The following is a 16,184-nucleotide window of genomic DNA, read 5'->3' as shown; positions in this document are numbered from 1 at the left end:
CATCCCTACAAAATAGAAGTGCTCAACTATTAAGTAATGCAAGTATGCAAGAAGAAGACACATGGTAGAAGATTTCATGCATGGTGATATGGTTGAGACATGTAGGTTCATACTAGATGCACCTGGATCATGACATGTGGTGAGATTGAATGGTCAGTGCACCCTCACATTATGAAAGTGCTCACTAGTTAAGCAATGTGGGATTGCAGGTGAGCACCACATGGTAGTGAGCTCGAGGTGATGACGATGTGGCAATCAAGTAGACCAATCGAGTGTTGTCATGTGGCATGCCTGGTCAACCTAGTTTGACCCAAGATCCAAAGAAAGGGAAAAATTCAAAGTAAAAATATTTTTTTAAAAATAATTTTCAAAATGGAGCATGTTCAGATATTTTAAATTCAAAAAAGGTATAGTCTAAAGTTTTAACTTTAAATTTTTATTTTTTTTCATTTTTGAATTTTAAAATTCAAGAAGTTGCAGACCTGAGTTATTTAGCAGGGGGAAAAAATTTCAAACTAGGATTTTGGAGGTTCCTAAGAGGTGAATATAGGCATATTATATATTGCCAGAATTGGGAGAAGATGAACTTTCTAATTATGGAGTTCATTTTCACACAGAAATTCACTGGTTTGAGTTATAGCCAGAAATGTAAAATTTGGGCCTTGTTAGTGAAATGAGTGAAAATTGGAAATGCAATTATAGGCTTAGTAAAAACACTTGGTAAAAGGTCTGTTGGATCAATTTTGAGGATATGATGCCATTTTGGTATAATTTGGCTCCAATTTTGAGTTAGAAAGAAAAAATAATCAAGGATTTGATTTATCAGTTGCAAAGAGAGATTAGAGAGATTCCTTTCACTACAAAGGACAAAATTTCAAGTGGACACATGTCATCTTCAGAGTAGATCTAGGAATTCACCCTCTTCTATATCTTGCTTTCTTTCATCCATTGTAAGGATTCTAGTTTTTTCACAATGAGACGATTGTTGGTTGGAGTTTTTAGTCTTTCTATGAGACCACTTTGTTGGATCCAGATCTATGATTTCACCTTCATTTTTTAGCAATTTCTCTTGTATGAACAATAGTAGCGAAGCAGTACATAGATAGTTTAGATCTTTTAGGTGTTTCTATATTTTGATAGCATGCATATGAATGTATTATTTCAAGGAAATTAATACAAAGAATATTAGGTTAAGTTTCATCATAAATCTTGTCTCCTTTATCGGTAATCTTCAACGTTTTATGATCTTTGAACAAAGAGCTTATGTCATAGTTGTAGTCCCTTAAGGTTGTATTTTATTTCATTGTTGCTTATAACTCAAGGGGTTATGCAAATGCTTCAAGGAAATTGATAGGGTTGAATGTTTACTAATGAGAATATTATGTAAGAATGAGATTTAGATCGAACATGGACATCTATTTACAAGATGAATAGATAGATTGTATATCTAAATATATGAATAAGTATCAGGTATCTATATGTATGTGATTGATTTATAGAATTGCCCAATGGATTAGGCACTAGTCAACTACAAGATCATTAGTTCTTACTGCTATATATTTAAAGTTTTGTCAAATCAACATCATTAATCAAACATTTTTTCCCTTTCATGTTGAAGAATCTAAATGTGATGCCCTCACTCAATTTGTGGATATCATAGGATTTGCATTTTACTATTGTAAATCTGTGTCATTGCATAAGTGTTAGGAGATATAAGGGTCTTTTATCTACTTTGTTAGATTCATAAATATGTTTTTACACTAGTACCATATTGATGGAATCTAAGGTTCACCCACCTAGGTTTTCCAAAGCCTGAAGTAGAAGAAGGCTCAAGCCTTATAGTTGGCCTGGTGTCTTAAAAGATATGTCAAAAATGGGAGTTAGCTACCCCTAGATATGTTTGGTTCTCATTAGGGTAATTGGAAACCCATAATGTTTTCAAACACCAACATGTTGGATTCATTGACTAAGTATATTTTTATCATGTATCACATATTGAGAGAGAAAGTTGTAGAAAAGGAAATTAGATTGGAGTATGTGAGCACTAAGAAAATTGCAAATATATTCACTAAGTCACTTCCCAAATAGACTTTTGAGTATTTACATGAGCACTAAAGAGAAGATTGAAGATATATTCACTAAGCCTCTTCCCAAAGAGACTTTTGATTATTTTTGAGGTTTGCTTGGGGTCATGCCCCTTCCTACATTAGAGTAGATGATGAAAGATTGCATCAGTATAGTATAAGAGAGAACCATTATTGTCTAGATTGAATGTTGATGCTTCCTATATGGGGGTGTATCTATTATGGACAGTCATCTAGAACATTTTTTGGATGTTGTTTTGAATAGTGTATTTGGACACTTGAGCTAACAAGAATCAGTTGTTACTAAGTTTGATACAATAAAGTTATTTACTGAAACCTTTAACATTGATGTCAATGGCGATGAAGTTTAGCATGAAAAACATAATAGGGAGAAGTATTACATGACAAGAAGATCATGAGGAAGATCATCACAAAATGAGAGTTTGATAGAAATAAAATTTAGGTATATCAATGGGGGAGAATTATTGATGAAGAGGAACAATCTTTTGTTGGCATTCTTGAAACTAGATGTTTTTCATCTATGTTTCCATCAATGCCAAAGGAGGAGATTGTTGCAAGCATGAATGTTGATGATTGTTGGAAATATAAGAAGAGTAACTAAGAAGGGAGGGGTGAATCAATTACTACAAAAATAGATCCTATATCTATTAGATATTAGTACAAAATAAACTCTAAAAACTAAACTCTATCGATGCTCAATAAACACACAAAAAAAAAAATGTGATTGAATTTTTTAGTCATGTAGTCATCTATTTGCCAAAATTATACTAGTGTTTTCTTCTCACAAAGTGATGGAACATATTTAGTCTAATGTTTTGTATTGTGTGAATAAATGACCTAAATGAATAAAAAATTGATCAAAAAGTTATGGTAAACAATTTTTGCAAGACTACATGATAACAAAATATTAATTCACTTCCTCAATATTTTATGTTTTGTTTGTAGATCTATAAAGACTAGCGTATACTTGTTTTAGGGAGGTGTGGGGTTTGATGAATTAACTCTTCAAAATATCCCACTCATTCTCTAAAATTGAAGAAGGAAGAGAAAATATCTACCATATTAAAATTTATGATAAATACCATTATAAAGAGAAGTGAAGATAAATTCCAAGTTGTACCCACCTAAATATTTTAGAATTCAAAGCAAGAAGACTAAAAGTCTTGTTAGTTGGCCCTATAGGAAAGAAAATTAATTATCTATTATGGTTTTTAGCTAATTCCTAGGTATTTTTTTCTTTCACTTAAGGTGATTAAAGTCCTATCAAATTACGAGTCAACAAGTCTGATATGTTTAAGGAACCTAATGGTCCTCTATACATTGCTGCTAGAGTGGGGCATTTTCCTTCTCATGGTAGTTTGGTTGATCCTTTCTTTGTTGTGAATGTTATCACTGTAGAACACCTTTTTAATAAAGGTTTGTATAGAGATACTTATGATTCAACTCCTGTATGGATTCAAACTTATAATGGTTTTCTTTATTGACCTCAAGGTTCTATCTCTTTATCTATCACTGCTTTAAGGAAAATTGTTTATACTTTGTAGTTATTCCCACTTCTGATCAAGTTCAAGTTAATCTTGGTACTCCATGGATTTATGCTATGAAATTTGTTACTTATCCTATTCATAAATGTCTTAAATTTTGTTGTGATGGAGTCATTGTTACTTTTAATCATTAACTTTATAAACCATCTTGTCCTAGAGATTGTGATGAGGTTGATTTTTATTGGTCATCTAATTCTAAAAAACCATGTACTCATCCTAGTAATCTCTATAGAAACTATCAAAAAAATAAAATAGCTAAGGTTATGGAGTATAATCTTCCTTAGGGATTTTTACCTATGCATGTGTTGCCTACTTCAACTATTCCTTCTACTAGTGCATCTCAACCTATGATATTCCCTCTGTGGGACCTATGGTAGTTGATCCTAATCCTCCTATTATCCCTCATAAAACTAATTGTAATCAATATGCTTGTGAAAATGACAAGAAATTTTAAGCTAGGGCTAAGGATCAAGCTCATTCTCTCTCTCTTATCAGCCTATATCTTCATTTCAACCTTTAACTTCCTTTGATAACACCATAAGTGCATCATTGTAGGAGGTTCGACAAGGTAACACTATGCATTTGGATAAACATGATTATTTTTTTTATATTTTAGATTCTATTAATCTAGATATGAAGGATACTTTGATGATAGTAGTGATGATGATTTAATTATCATAGATAATGATTTACCTAACATGCTTTCTACAAAGCTTAAAATCATTCCTAGTAAAGAGCATAGTCACTCTTAAATTCCTTTCTTACAACTCGCTGTGATTCCTACTATTATGGATATGGTTCCTCTCATGAGTCTTGATCCTTCCCCTAGCATTACATACCAAGATGGGTGGGGCGGGTGTGGTATGTTGGTCTCAGACTAGTTTTGACAATTGAGTGTCAACACACTTTAAAATATTCTAAGGTTGATGTCGAGTACAATATAGATGCTAAGCTACTGATGCATTATGCTCAAGTATTAATGGATGCTTTATGAAGCATTTTGTCATCTCTTTGTCTCCATATTGTTGTGATCTTGTTTGTTATTTGGTATGGGTGGTGTGGCCCTTCATCAATGGTATCAGAGTGGGAGTTCTTGAGTGTGTGGACAGATTGCCGAACATGAGGCAGTTTGCACCAGGACCTTGAGTTGGGTGAAGTTTCTCAAGAAATTCTTGATTGTGTAGACAGATCGCCGACTATGAGGTAGTTTTCACAAGGTCCTTATGTTGCACTGAATTTTTCTTCTAAAGACTTGATTATGGAGAAGAGAAAGAAGATGACTTTTTTGATTGGATGCATTCTGAGGATTCCTCGACTTGAGAAAATTAGAGCAAGAAATCAAGGGGCATTGCTAATTGATTTGTAGAAGCAAGTGAATGAATTAGAAGCTAAGTTGTGGAAATGAAGAGCATGTCACCAGAAACGAGATGTTGATAATTCCTTGGATGGAAAAAAGAAAGAAGATCTAGTGGAGTATGAGACGTGGTACAAAAGAAGAGCAAGAGGATGCATAGGAAATTATTTGCGAACCTAAAGTTGAAGAAGATAAAAGAGAAGAGGAAGAGCATCAAGATGACAAGATTTATGAACTTGAAATAGATCAAGATGATTTGAAGATTGGAGCAATGGAGGAAAAGTATAGTTCCTTCATTGGAGATCAAGTAGGTGGAGTAGTTACATGCATTGTTGACAACATAAAAAAGGCAAGTGAAGATGAATATGTCAAAGAGGTAAATTCTTATGAATCATAGGATGTTGAATTTGAGATGAGTTTAAAAGATATTGATGATGTTTTGCATAAGGATCTTGTTAGTAATGTGTGGTATGCAAAGGAAGATTGGTATGGTGTTGCTAGGTTTATTACATGTGTGATTAATTCAACAAGATTGGATGAGGATGAGAGTTATACTTGGACAAAGTTCATTGCAAAGGAGAAATTTCAGCAACAGACACTTGTTCCGACTAGGTATTGGAAAAGAAGAAAGAATGAAATATATAAGCACCAGATACTTGTTCCAGCTATGTGTTGGAGGAAGAGGAAAAAAAACTTGTCAACAATGGCTACTTCATTTTGTGAATCCATATTCACAAAAATTTTCCTACCATGGGAGTTGGATGTAGGAGCATCATGTACCAGAAAAAAAAAATTATGTCGAAGACTTGCATATTGGTTTTCTTGTGCTTGTTGAGGTGGAAGCTTGTGGTGAAGATGAAGATGGTTGTATATCTTTCTTTTGGTATCAAATTGTGGGACACACTTTTCTATCTACCAAGGGAGTATGATGCAGGAGCATCTTGCATGGGAAAATTAAATTTAAAAAGGAAAAAAAAATTGGAGGAGAGAGAAAGTGACAAATATAGAAAGAAAATAATAAAAAATTGAAAAATAGGAAAAAGGGAGAAAAAAGGAATTTCTATTTTCAAGGTGCATAGGTGGTGCAAATAGAAAATTAATAAAAATAGTTATTATTCCATTAATCGAAGTGTGTAGGTGGCATCTTAAGAAGTTTGTGGAAAGCTCCTTAAATCATGCATTTAATATTTGTTGTGATCCATAAAGGAAATTTAATTTTCTAATTGGGCCACATGGTGGTGCTTAGTTGTATTTAGGTGGAAACTCTAGAAAATTGTAGATATTGTAGAAGGTTGTGGATATTCTATGGGTGGAATTCTAGAAGGTTGTGGATCAGTCATGCATTGGGTGTCAAGTGCCTATTTAAGAAAGCCTTATGTTCATTTGTAATCAAGCTCTTCGAATGTAATCTCTTGTAAGGAATTTGGAGAGGTAGAAGCTCTCAAAGTGTAGTGAACAAGCTTTTTTGTTATAAGCTCTTTTAGTTGGAAGCCCTTAGTGAGGAAGCTCTCTTATATTATAAGAGTTTGGAGTTTTTCCATTTGGAGAATATTGTAATGAATTTCAAGTATTAATGGATGCTTTATGAAGCATTTTGTCATCTCTTTGTCTCCATATAGTTTTGATCCTAGTTGTGAGTTGGTATGGGTGGTGTAGCCCTTCATCAGCTATAGTATGTGCCAAGTCAAAAATTCAATAGGTTCCGAGCAAGTTTCAAGTGTCAAGTCACTATAGATGCCAAGTCACTATAGGAGCCAAGCAAAGTATAGATTTTGAGCAAACATAGTTACTACAGGAGCCAAGCAAGATAGAAATCATATAGGTGCCAAGCATCAACAAATAATAAATGCCAAGTAACATAAAATCAACATATGAGTTTGTAACTTTGCAAACTTAGATGTAAACCATTTTTTGAGCCAACAAAAGATGAATCTCAAAGGATTGAGAGATAAGATCAAATCTTTTTTATTCCTTATGAAGTTTGCATGCAACCAATCATAAAAATGGAGAAGGCATGTAACCAATAGGAAATGTGTAAAGACTTGAGCGAGAAAAGATGGATGAATATTGATCATGAATTCATATCTAACCCTAAGTCTTGAAAGCCTTTATAAGGAGGTCAATTTCCCACAATTTGCTAGAGTGCATGTATGAGAAAGAGAGAGAGCAAGATATTGGAATGCAAAGAGAATGCTAGTGATGCTTGAAGGGGTGTAAAGACTTAGAAGAAGAGCAACACTACAAAATCAAGTTCATTAGAATAGAGCATTAGCACTACAAATAGATGTTTATTAGATTAGAAAGAATTAGATCAGATTGAGCAAAACAAGGGTGTAGAATTAGCAATAAAATATTGTAAGTCATTAGATCAAGACATTCTACTATACTTTCCAACCATTGTATTAGGAGAATGAAAATATTATGATGAATAGGTTGGCTTAACAACTATATTGTAAGATCCTTAACAAGGTAACATTCCAAGTGAGTGTTTGTAAATCCTTTAGAGAGGTCACTTTTAAAAGGGTGTAAAGCCTTTAACAGGGTAGAACTTTCATAGGGCAGATCATTGATTATGGTCAAACTTTGTAACCTTGACAAGTTACATGTTGTTGTGGGTGTCATCCCTACTACAATTTTACCTTCTCATTTTGGAGGGTTTCTGAGTGATCAAAACTTGTGTTATCTATTTTCATGCATGTCTTTACTTTCATATTAATTAGATGAGTTAGATGCATGTGATTGATTTCAGTTAAATGGTTTGAGAGGTTAAAGTTTGTTACATCTAATTCACCCCCCCTCTCAGAAGTAATCTTCCCATTTGTAAATTTCAACAATTGATATCAGAGCTCAAAGTTCTCACAAGGAGAAGCCTTACAATTTGGAGAAAAGATTTAGAAATGGAAGCCTACAAACTTGGGAAGATCATAGAGAACCAAGAGATTGAGATACATCTCATTCTACACTCTTTGGAAGAAGCCAGAGAAGAAGAGAAATTGCCATAGATGAGAATGATACAAAATACAAGAATTTTGACACCTCAAAAGTGTTTACAAATGGAGATTCCAAAGAGTTTGATGTAGCAATATTAGATCTAATGGTCAAGAATAGAGCTCAAGTAGAAGAAATTAGAACTCTAAAGATTGAACAAGAATCACAAGCCATGATGCTTTGTGAAGTGACTAAATAGAAGTAAAGAGCCATTGAAGATAAAGCTATAATAGAAGATGACAAGAGAAATCTTACCAATAGATTGGAGGAAAAGACAATTGAGTTTTAAAGAATTTCCAACATGCAATTAGACACCCTAAGCTAGATGATGAATGCACATCATGAGCCAAATGTCAAGGACATTGAGATCTCTACATTGAAGATGCAAAATGAGCAACAACACAATTACTTGAGAAAAGAAAGGAAATTTTAGAAAGCTTCAACAAACCTAATGAAGCCATCAAGTACTTTGAACAACTTCTAAAATTACCAAGGTCCAACAATTGTACTTCTAGACTAGGATACACCAACACTGAAGAAGGAGAGTCATCCAAGGCTATAGAAGAAAGAAATAACAAATGTAAGAACAAAAAATCCACTTGTCATTTTTGTGGTAAGAATGGACATACCTCTAATGTGTGCAAGAGAAAGAATACCAATTAGCTTGACAAACCTAAAATCATAGGTCATTGTCACAAGTGCAACACGCAAGGACATCAGGCACATGACTGCAGGACTAGAACTATTAGGACACCTAGATTTGAAGGTCACTACTATAATTGCAATTTGTATGAACATAGAGCTTTTGAATGTATATAAAAGTCTATGTGGACATCAAATCTACTAGCGAAGAAAAAAGTCATGGACATCACTATAATTGGGACTAGAATACTAGGCATAGCTGTCACTATTGTCAAGAGTATGGACACATTCTAGAGAACTACATATTAGTGGAAACTACAACAGATGGTTGAGCCAAACTACATGCTTCAATTTTTTGAAAACTAGACATATTAGCAGGAATTTCCCAACAAGGTCAAAGGTACCCAATTTAGAGTTCAACAAAGGAAAAGGAAAAGTTGATATTGAACACATCAGAGGAGAGATGAATAAAACATGCAAGAAGAAATACGAAAGTAGCACATCTAATGAAGAGATCACTTTACATAAAAGGTCAAGTGATCACACTTCATCCAACTAAGAAAAAGAAAGTATGTGGCACTGATTTACAAAGCTATATCATACATCAGTTCCAAAAGAAGTAAGTTCTAAAAATAATAGATCAGCATGAATAGAGATGCAAAGTTAAAATTACAAATTTCTCGCAAGTGTTGCCAAGTTTCCTTTAGATGCTGAGTAAAATTCCAATACATGCTAAGTAGTTAGTTGCAACTAAGTTGGTAGTGGATGTTGAGTGAAAGTAAGTTTTAGTTGAAGCTGAGTAAACAAAACTCTAGTGTATGTTGAGTTATTGGAAATCAATAGATGTTGAGTAATGTTGAAATTCTTAAGAAGCTAAGTGGATAGTCGTAAATGTACTAAGCATTAAATGCTAGGTATTGAAGGGTATATGCTTGCATTTTGAATCATTTTTCACCATCACAAGAAAAGAGAAAAGACAGTGCATAATGATTTCAAAGTAGAGTTGAAAGAATTTGAGGAGATTTCACCACAAATTCAACATTATTCCAATGATTCAAGGTATTTATACTTAGTGTCAAGCTATGCTATTTCAAAATTTCTTTGTGTTGAAACCCTAGATTGCACAATTGGCCTCTAGTTCTAGGAAACCTTAGGAGAATGAATTGTTTGAAGTTCAATTAGTGTTGAATGAAGTTAAACAACCTAATATTTGACCTATCCCTAAAGTTGCCTAAAAAAATGACCTAGCCGAGGCCCTATCTGTGATCGTCCTAAGGTAGTAATGGTGCAAGATGTTAGGAGATACTATAATTGTAAAATTGGTGCTATTGGAGATATGGAGATTAGAGAAGCATATCATAGACTATGTGAAAATAGAGTCTTGAAGGAAGAATATCAAATTTCCAAGAGGAAGGGCTTAACCCATGCCCTCAAATTCTCCACTGTCTTTAAGACCAAATGGATCATAATTGTACTTAGTAGGATTCATGATGGTAGTTTGTGGTTAGAAGATGGCCTAGTAAAAATAACAAAAAGGATTGTTAATAGGTAATAGGGTATCCAACCCTAGATTGGCATAAGAACCTAAAAAGTGACTCCAAAGAGGTTATTGAGAAGAATACAAGAGACAAGTGGAATAAGAGAGGCATGACCATAGATACCATTAAAGATCCTCTTGTTGATTTTGCTATTAGAATCATATCCCACAAATTTTATCAATCAAGTAGACTCAATTGTGTACCATGTATTGCAGTAGATTTTGGCTACAAACTTGTTAAATAGGATCATACCTATGATCTGGCAGAACTGCAACTACAACAAATCAATGAAAATATGGGAGCTATAAGAAGAACAAAGGCAGCCCAATGGAAATTTGATTTGCATATTTTTCTATGTATAGAATGAATTTCCATCTTTTGGAAAAGTTAATTGGAAAAAAAATAGGTCTATAGTAGCCCAAGTAAATAAATACATTGAACAAATGGGGGAAATTTTTGAGACATTAATGACTAGCTATTTTGAAGATATCAAGAAATCTATGAAATAGAGACAAAGGATGCCTATTTCATTAGTGCAAAAGCATATTAATGACATTCAATTTCTTGTTGATATTGATTTCACTTACATTCAAGAAGCCATACCAAGGGTAAGATGGCTTAGACCTCTTGGATATGAGATAAATATTGATGAAGCATTTGTAGCCATAACAACTCTACTAGAATAGGAACTAGATAAGAGTGCCACACATTTTGGCACATAAGATGTGGTGAGATCTAAAGTGGATATGTAATTAAAGAATGCCTCTACATTGATGAAAAAGGATAAATTTGTGAAGAAGCTTAAAGCCAAATTTGGAGATGGCACATCTGAGGCTAAGGAAGAAGATAAAGGAGATGAAGAGGAACATGGGCAAGGACCTTTATCTTTGATCCAAGGCATGGGTGAGGATGTTGAAGAAGAAGAAATGTCGAGCAAGAAGAAGAAGCACCTAAGGCAAGCCCAAAAAGAGAAAAGCACAAAAGTAGCCAGTTACATAGCCCGAAGGCAAGAAGAAGAAAATAGCCAAGCCAAGCGTAGAAAAACCCACCACAAGGGAAAATACAAGAGCTAAAACAAAGGTAGCCAATGAATAGGAAAATCAAAAATCTACTAAATAGGGAGGGCTAGTAGAGAAAAAGAGAAGAAAATATGTGGCACCTCCAAAAATAGATAAAAAAAGAACTGAGTCTGATGATAATGATCAATTCATAGTGGTAAGTCACACCACTAAATTTGACTTAGAAAATATTTGCAATAATATTAGAGATAATGCTGATTTGACTAGATTGAAAAGCATTAATTTCAATAAGTTAAGTAGAGAAGAGAAAAACATAGTGGAAGAGTCAATCTACACTATGATGGCCAAGTTCAAGAGTACTCCACTTGAACTTGATAATACAATGCCTAAGGAGCTATACTCCATAGTAGAAAATAAATGGTATTATTTCCTAAACATGGAGAAGGAAATAAGATAGTCAACTCTAGCTTGTGCGAGGCTTGACCTCACTAGAGGTCAAATAAGAAAGGCAAGTAAGAAACATTGGAGTAAATTTGTAGCCAAATATAGAGCCTTCAACATTTTCCAAAATTAGATTGAAGATGTTGTTAAGAAGTCAACTCTCATGTGGAAAGTGATTTATGGTCTTCAAATAGACAAGAAAGGACAAGAAGATCCCTTTGAGGGAAGAAATGATGATGAGGAAGAGAAGGAAAATGAAAAGGAAGAAGAAGAAGAGAAAGAAAAAGAAGATGTCATAGCGGAGAAGGAAACACATAAAGATGATATGGCAATAGCTGAAGAGTAGCAATAGGAACAGAGTGTGAAAGACACACAACTACCACCACCTAGTCCTCTACATGCAACACCTACACTTGTAGACACAATAACTATCAAGGATGTTCTTGACACTTCTAGTTAGAACATTAACCCACCTACTACAGAGGACCTTAGAAAGATCCTTCACTAGATTACTCTGCAAGCACATTTGTGTACCAATCCAGTCTTGGTGAGTGTAGAGAAACTTTAGAAGGCAATAGCTGAGATAGCCAAGAAGAAAATGAATCCATAAGAACCACCTTCACAAACTCCTACAATTTCAAGTGGACAACCACAAGGGTAACCAACACAAGATGCATTTGTTAAGGTTGATCCCACAATGATAGTAACTTCAACTACCAAGGAGCCAACAAAGGAGCAAACAAGAGAGAAGGATACTTCTACTCCTACATCACAAAGTCAAGGTGCACCTACTATGATTATTATTATTGATCAAGGTAGACCTGAAGAAAACAAGGAAGAAGAGGAGAGCCCTAAGGAGAAGGAACACGAGGCAATTCAAACTTTGTTTAATTTTCCTACTACAAGGACTCCTATTGGAACATCACAACAGCTGAGTACTGATACAATACCACTACAATTATCAGCACTAGGTTCAAGTTCTACCAAGGTAGCAAGGGTACTTCACTATGGAGACCTTGCACTTGATGAGGAGATAATCATACCAAGCTATGACTATAGAACAATGAACATAGAATAGAGAAATGAAGTGCAAAAGGCACTAGAGAGGAAGAAAAAGAAAGAGATACTCAGAAATGAGTATATTCAAAGGAAAGCATTGATAGAAATCAAAGACATATTTCTCGATGCATTCAACTTGCAAGTACCTAATGAGAAAAAGCCCATCATGGAGCAGTTATCCAACATAGTGGACTAGGTACAAAATGAAGACCTAGACACCAATGTTAAATTACTAGAATGGTCTAACAGAAAATCTCAAATGAAGCTAAATGAGAAAATATCTAGTGAAATAGAACTTTCACAAGTAGAACTGGTGAAGAAGATAGAAAAGGTCAAAGTAGTACTTGAGAATATATTCTCATTGTACTCCAAATTGTGTGATTCCTCATACTTCACACAAGAAATAAGCCAGAGGATATTGAGCTTGGAAAGGAATGTAAAAATATCTAGCAAACAATTCCAAAGGATCCAGCTCAAAGTGGGAAGCATTTTGCCACAACACTTCACACTCAAAAGCAAGGAATTAGATGTACAAATAGTAGATGAGGCAAATATTAAGGCCAAATTGATATAGATATAGTTAGCCATTACCCCTCACATGGAATTTTTGCACAAATAAATCATCTATGCAGAGAATTTTTTGAAGAAGGATCCCAATCTTTCTACATAGGAAGGCCTTGTACACCTTGCAACAAAGACAACCATCCAGCTCAAAGCACTGGAAATTGCATTAGACAATTGGGATGGTTCTCTAAAAATTATCATGGAGGTAAATAAATCCTTTCTGGCTAAATATTCAATTCATTCTTATGACCCTTTGACATAAGTGTCAAAAAGGGGAAGATTAATACATTATGGAGATATACCCAAAAGGGTGAGATAATAAAATTTTGAGTTTTAAGGAAAAATAATGTGATAAAGCAAAAATTGCAAGAAAAGATGTGTGAAAGGGGGAGTAGAAATAGAGAAAATAGAAATAGAGAAGACAAGGAAATGAATGACAAGGTAGAGATAAAGAGTATCAAATTAAACAACATAAGGAATTTTGGATATAGAAATGGCACAACAACTCAGGGGGAGTTACAAGTTTTTGAGGTATATAGTCTGCTATAAAATTTCTAACAAATTTTTGAAGTTTTGCACATATGCCAAACAAGTTGTATATTATAGTCTTGGAGATTAGATTCATAATTTTTGGTTAGGTGTTTTTGAAACTCATGTCAAAGGGGGAGATTGTTGGTCTCGGATTGGTTTTGACAATTGAGTGTCAACACACTTAAGAAAATTCTAAGGTTGATGCTAAGTATAATATAGATCCCGAGCTACAGTATGTGCCGAGTCAAAAATTCAATAGCTACCGAGCAAGTTTCATGTGGCAAGTCGCTATAGATGCTAAGTAACTATAGGTGCTAAGAAAAGTATAGATGTTGAGGGGACAGAGTTACTATAGGAGCCAAGCAAGACAAAAATCCTATAGGTGCCAAGAATTAGCAAATAGTAAGTGTTGAGTAACATAGAACTAGCATATGAGTTTGTAACTTCACAAAATCATATGTAAACCATTTTTGGAGCTGACACAAGATGAATCTCAAAGGATTGAGAGATAAGATTGAATCTTTTTGATTTCATATGAAATCTACATGTGGCCAATTAGAACAATGTAGAAGGCATGCAACCAGTAGGAAATGTGTAAAGATTTGAGTAGGAAAAGATGGATGAATATTGATCATGAATTCATATGTAACCCTAAGCCTTGAAAGCCTTTATAAGGAGGTCAATACCCCATAATTTTCTAGAGTGCATGGGCGAGAAAGAGAGAGAGAAATATGTTGGAATGCAAGGAGAATGCAAGCAAAGTTTGAAGGGGTGTAGGGACTTACAAGAAGAGCAACACTATAGAATCAAGTTGATCAGAATAGTGCATCAACACTAAGAACATATGTTTATTAGATTAAGAAGGATTAGATTAGATTGAGTAGAAAAAGGGTCTGGAATTAGAAATAGAAGATTGCATGTCATCAGATCAAGACATTCTACTATACTTTCTAACCATTGTATTAGGAGAATGAAAATCCTATGATGAATAGGCTGGCTTAATAGCTATATTGTAAGATCCTTAGCAAGGTTGTAAATCCTTTAACATGGTAACATTCTGAGTGACTGTTTGTAAATCCTTTAGACAGGTCACTTTTAATAGGGTGTAAAGCCTTTAACAGGGCATGGCTTTCATAGGACAGATCATTGGTGATGGTCAAAACTTTGTAACCTTGACAAGTTACATATTGCTATAGTGATAAGTTGTGGTTGTCATCCCCACTCCAATTTTACCTTCTCATTTTGGAGGGTTTCTCAGTGATCAAATCTTGTTTTATCTATTTTCATGCATTTCTTTACTTTCATATTAATTAGATGAGTTAGATGCGTGTGATTGATTTCAGTTAAATGGTTTTAGAGGTTAAAGTTTGTTACTTCTGATTCACCCCTCCTCTCAAAAGTAATCTTCCCACTTGTAAATTCCAACATGGTACATAGAATGCTTGACATGAATCCATAATGGTAGTCTTTAGTGTTCTTGTGTTATGTTCATCCCCTGTTGTGCTTCTATTTCTATTTTGATTTTATTGCTTTAGATGATCCTTGTGCTTTATAATCTACATTCTTCTATTTGTATCTCTCTTCTTCTATATATGATTCTATGTTATGTTGTGCATGTCTTATTCTTTGTACTGGTGGTATTTTTTTTGTCTTCTTGGTTGCTTATTATATGCTAGATTTGATTCTTTTTGGTATCCATGTTATTGACCCAAAAAGACTCTTCTTCATATCACTTTTATGTGTTTTCCTCCTTTTTTTTGTAGTTCTACATCCTTTGGGGAATGATGATGTTATCATACTTAACATAATATTTTTTAAAAATAATATTATTGAAGTATAGAAACATATCATGGGAATAATCATTTTTTTGTCATTGATGTCAAACTTGCTACTTTTTGGCAAGACAATTGCTAACTTTTTTTAGAATGCTATCATTTGATTTATTGATGAAGAGGAGTTGAAAAGAAAGGATAAAAAGAGTACCTAGAGAAAGGTGGAGTTATATGGTGTATAAAGGAACACTAAGACCAAGTAAGACTTTGATAATATAGTGTATTGTTTATCTACTTAAGGATACAATGAGAGGATATTGAAGCAAAAACAAGAAGAACACTATACAATAAGAATTTGTTGTCCAAGCCTTATTGAAAAAATAGTGTAAGCCAAGCATTTAGTTCAAGTCGAGAAAAAAGATGGTTATGACTGAGAAAAGAAAAATTAAGTATGTGTCAATTGTTAGTGGAATTTAGTATGCGCCAAGCATAAGAAAATTCTAGTATTGATTGAGAAAGATTTAGTATGCTAAGTAACCTATTGTTGAATGAGCATTAGAAGTTAGTTATTTTCAAGTGACAACATAAAGAGTTGGAATGAAAATTTGATAAATTTGAGCTAACATA

Source organism: Cupressus sempervirens, chromosome 8 (genome assembly GCF_028749045.1).
Source record: "Cupressus sempervirens isolate cs-2001-9-10 chromosome 8, ASM2874904v1, whole genome shotgun sequence".
NCBI classification, from domain to species: Eukaryota; Viridiplantae; Streptophyta; class Pinopsida; order Cupressales; family Cupressaceae; genus Cupressus; species Cupressus sempervirens.
This window is presented reverse-complemented; position numbering follows the sequence as displayed.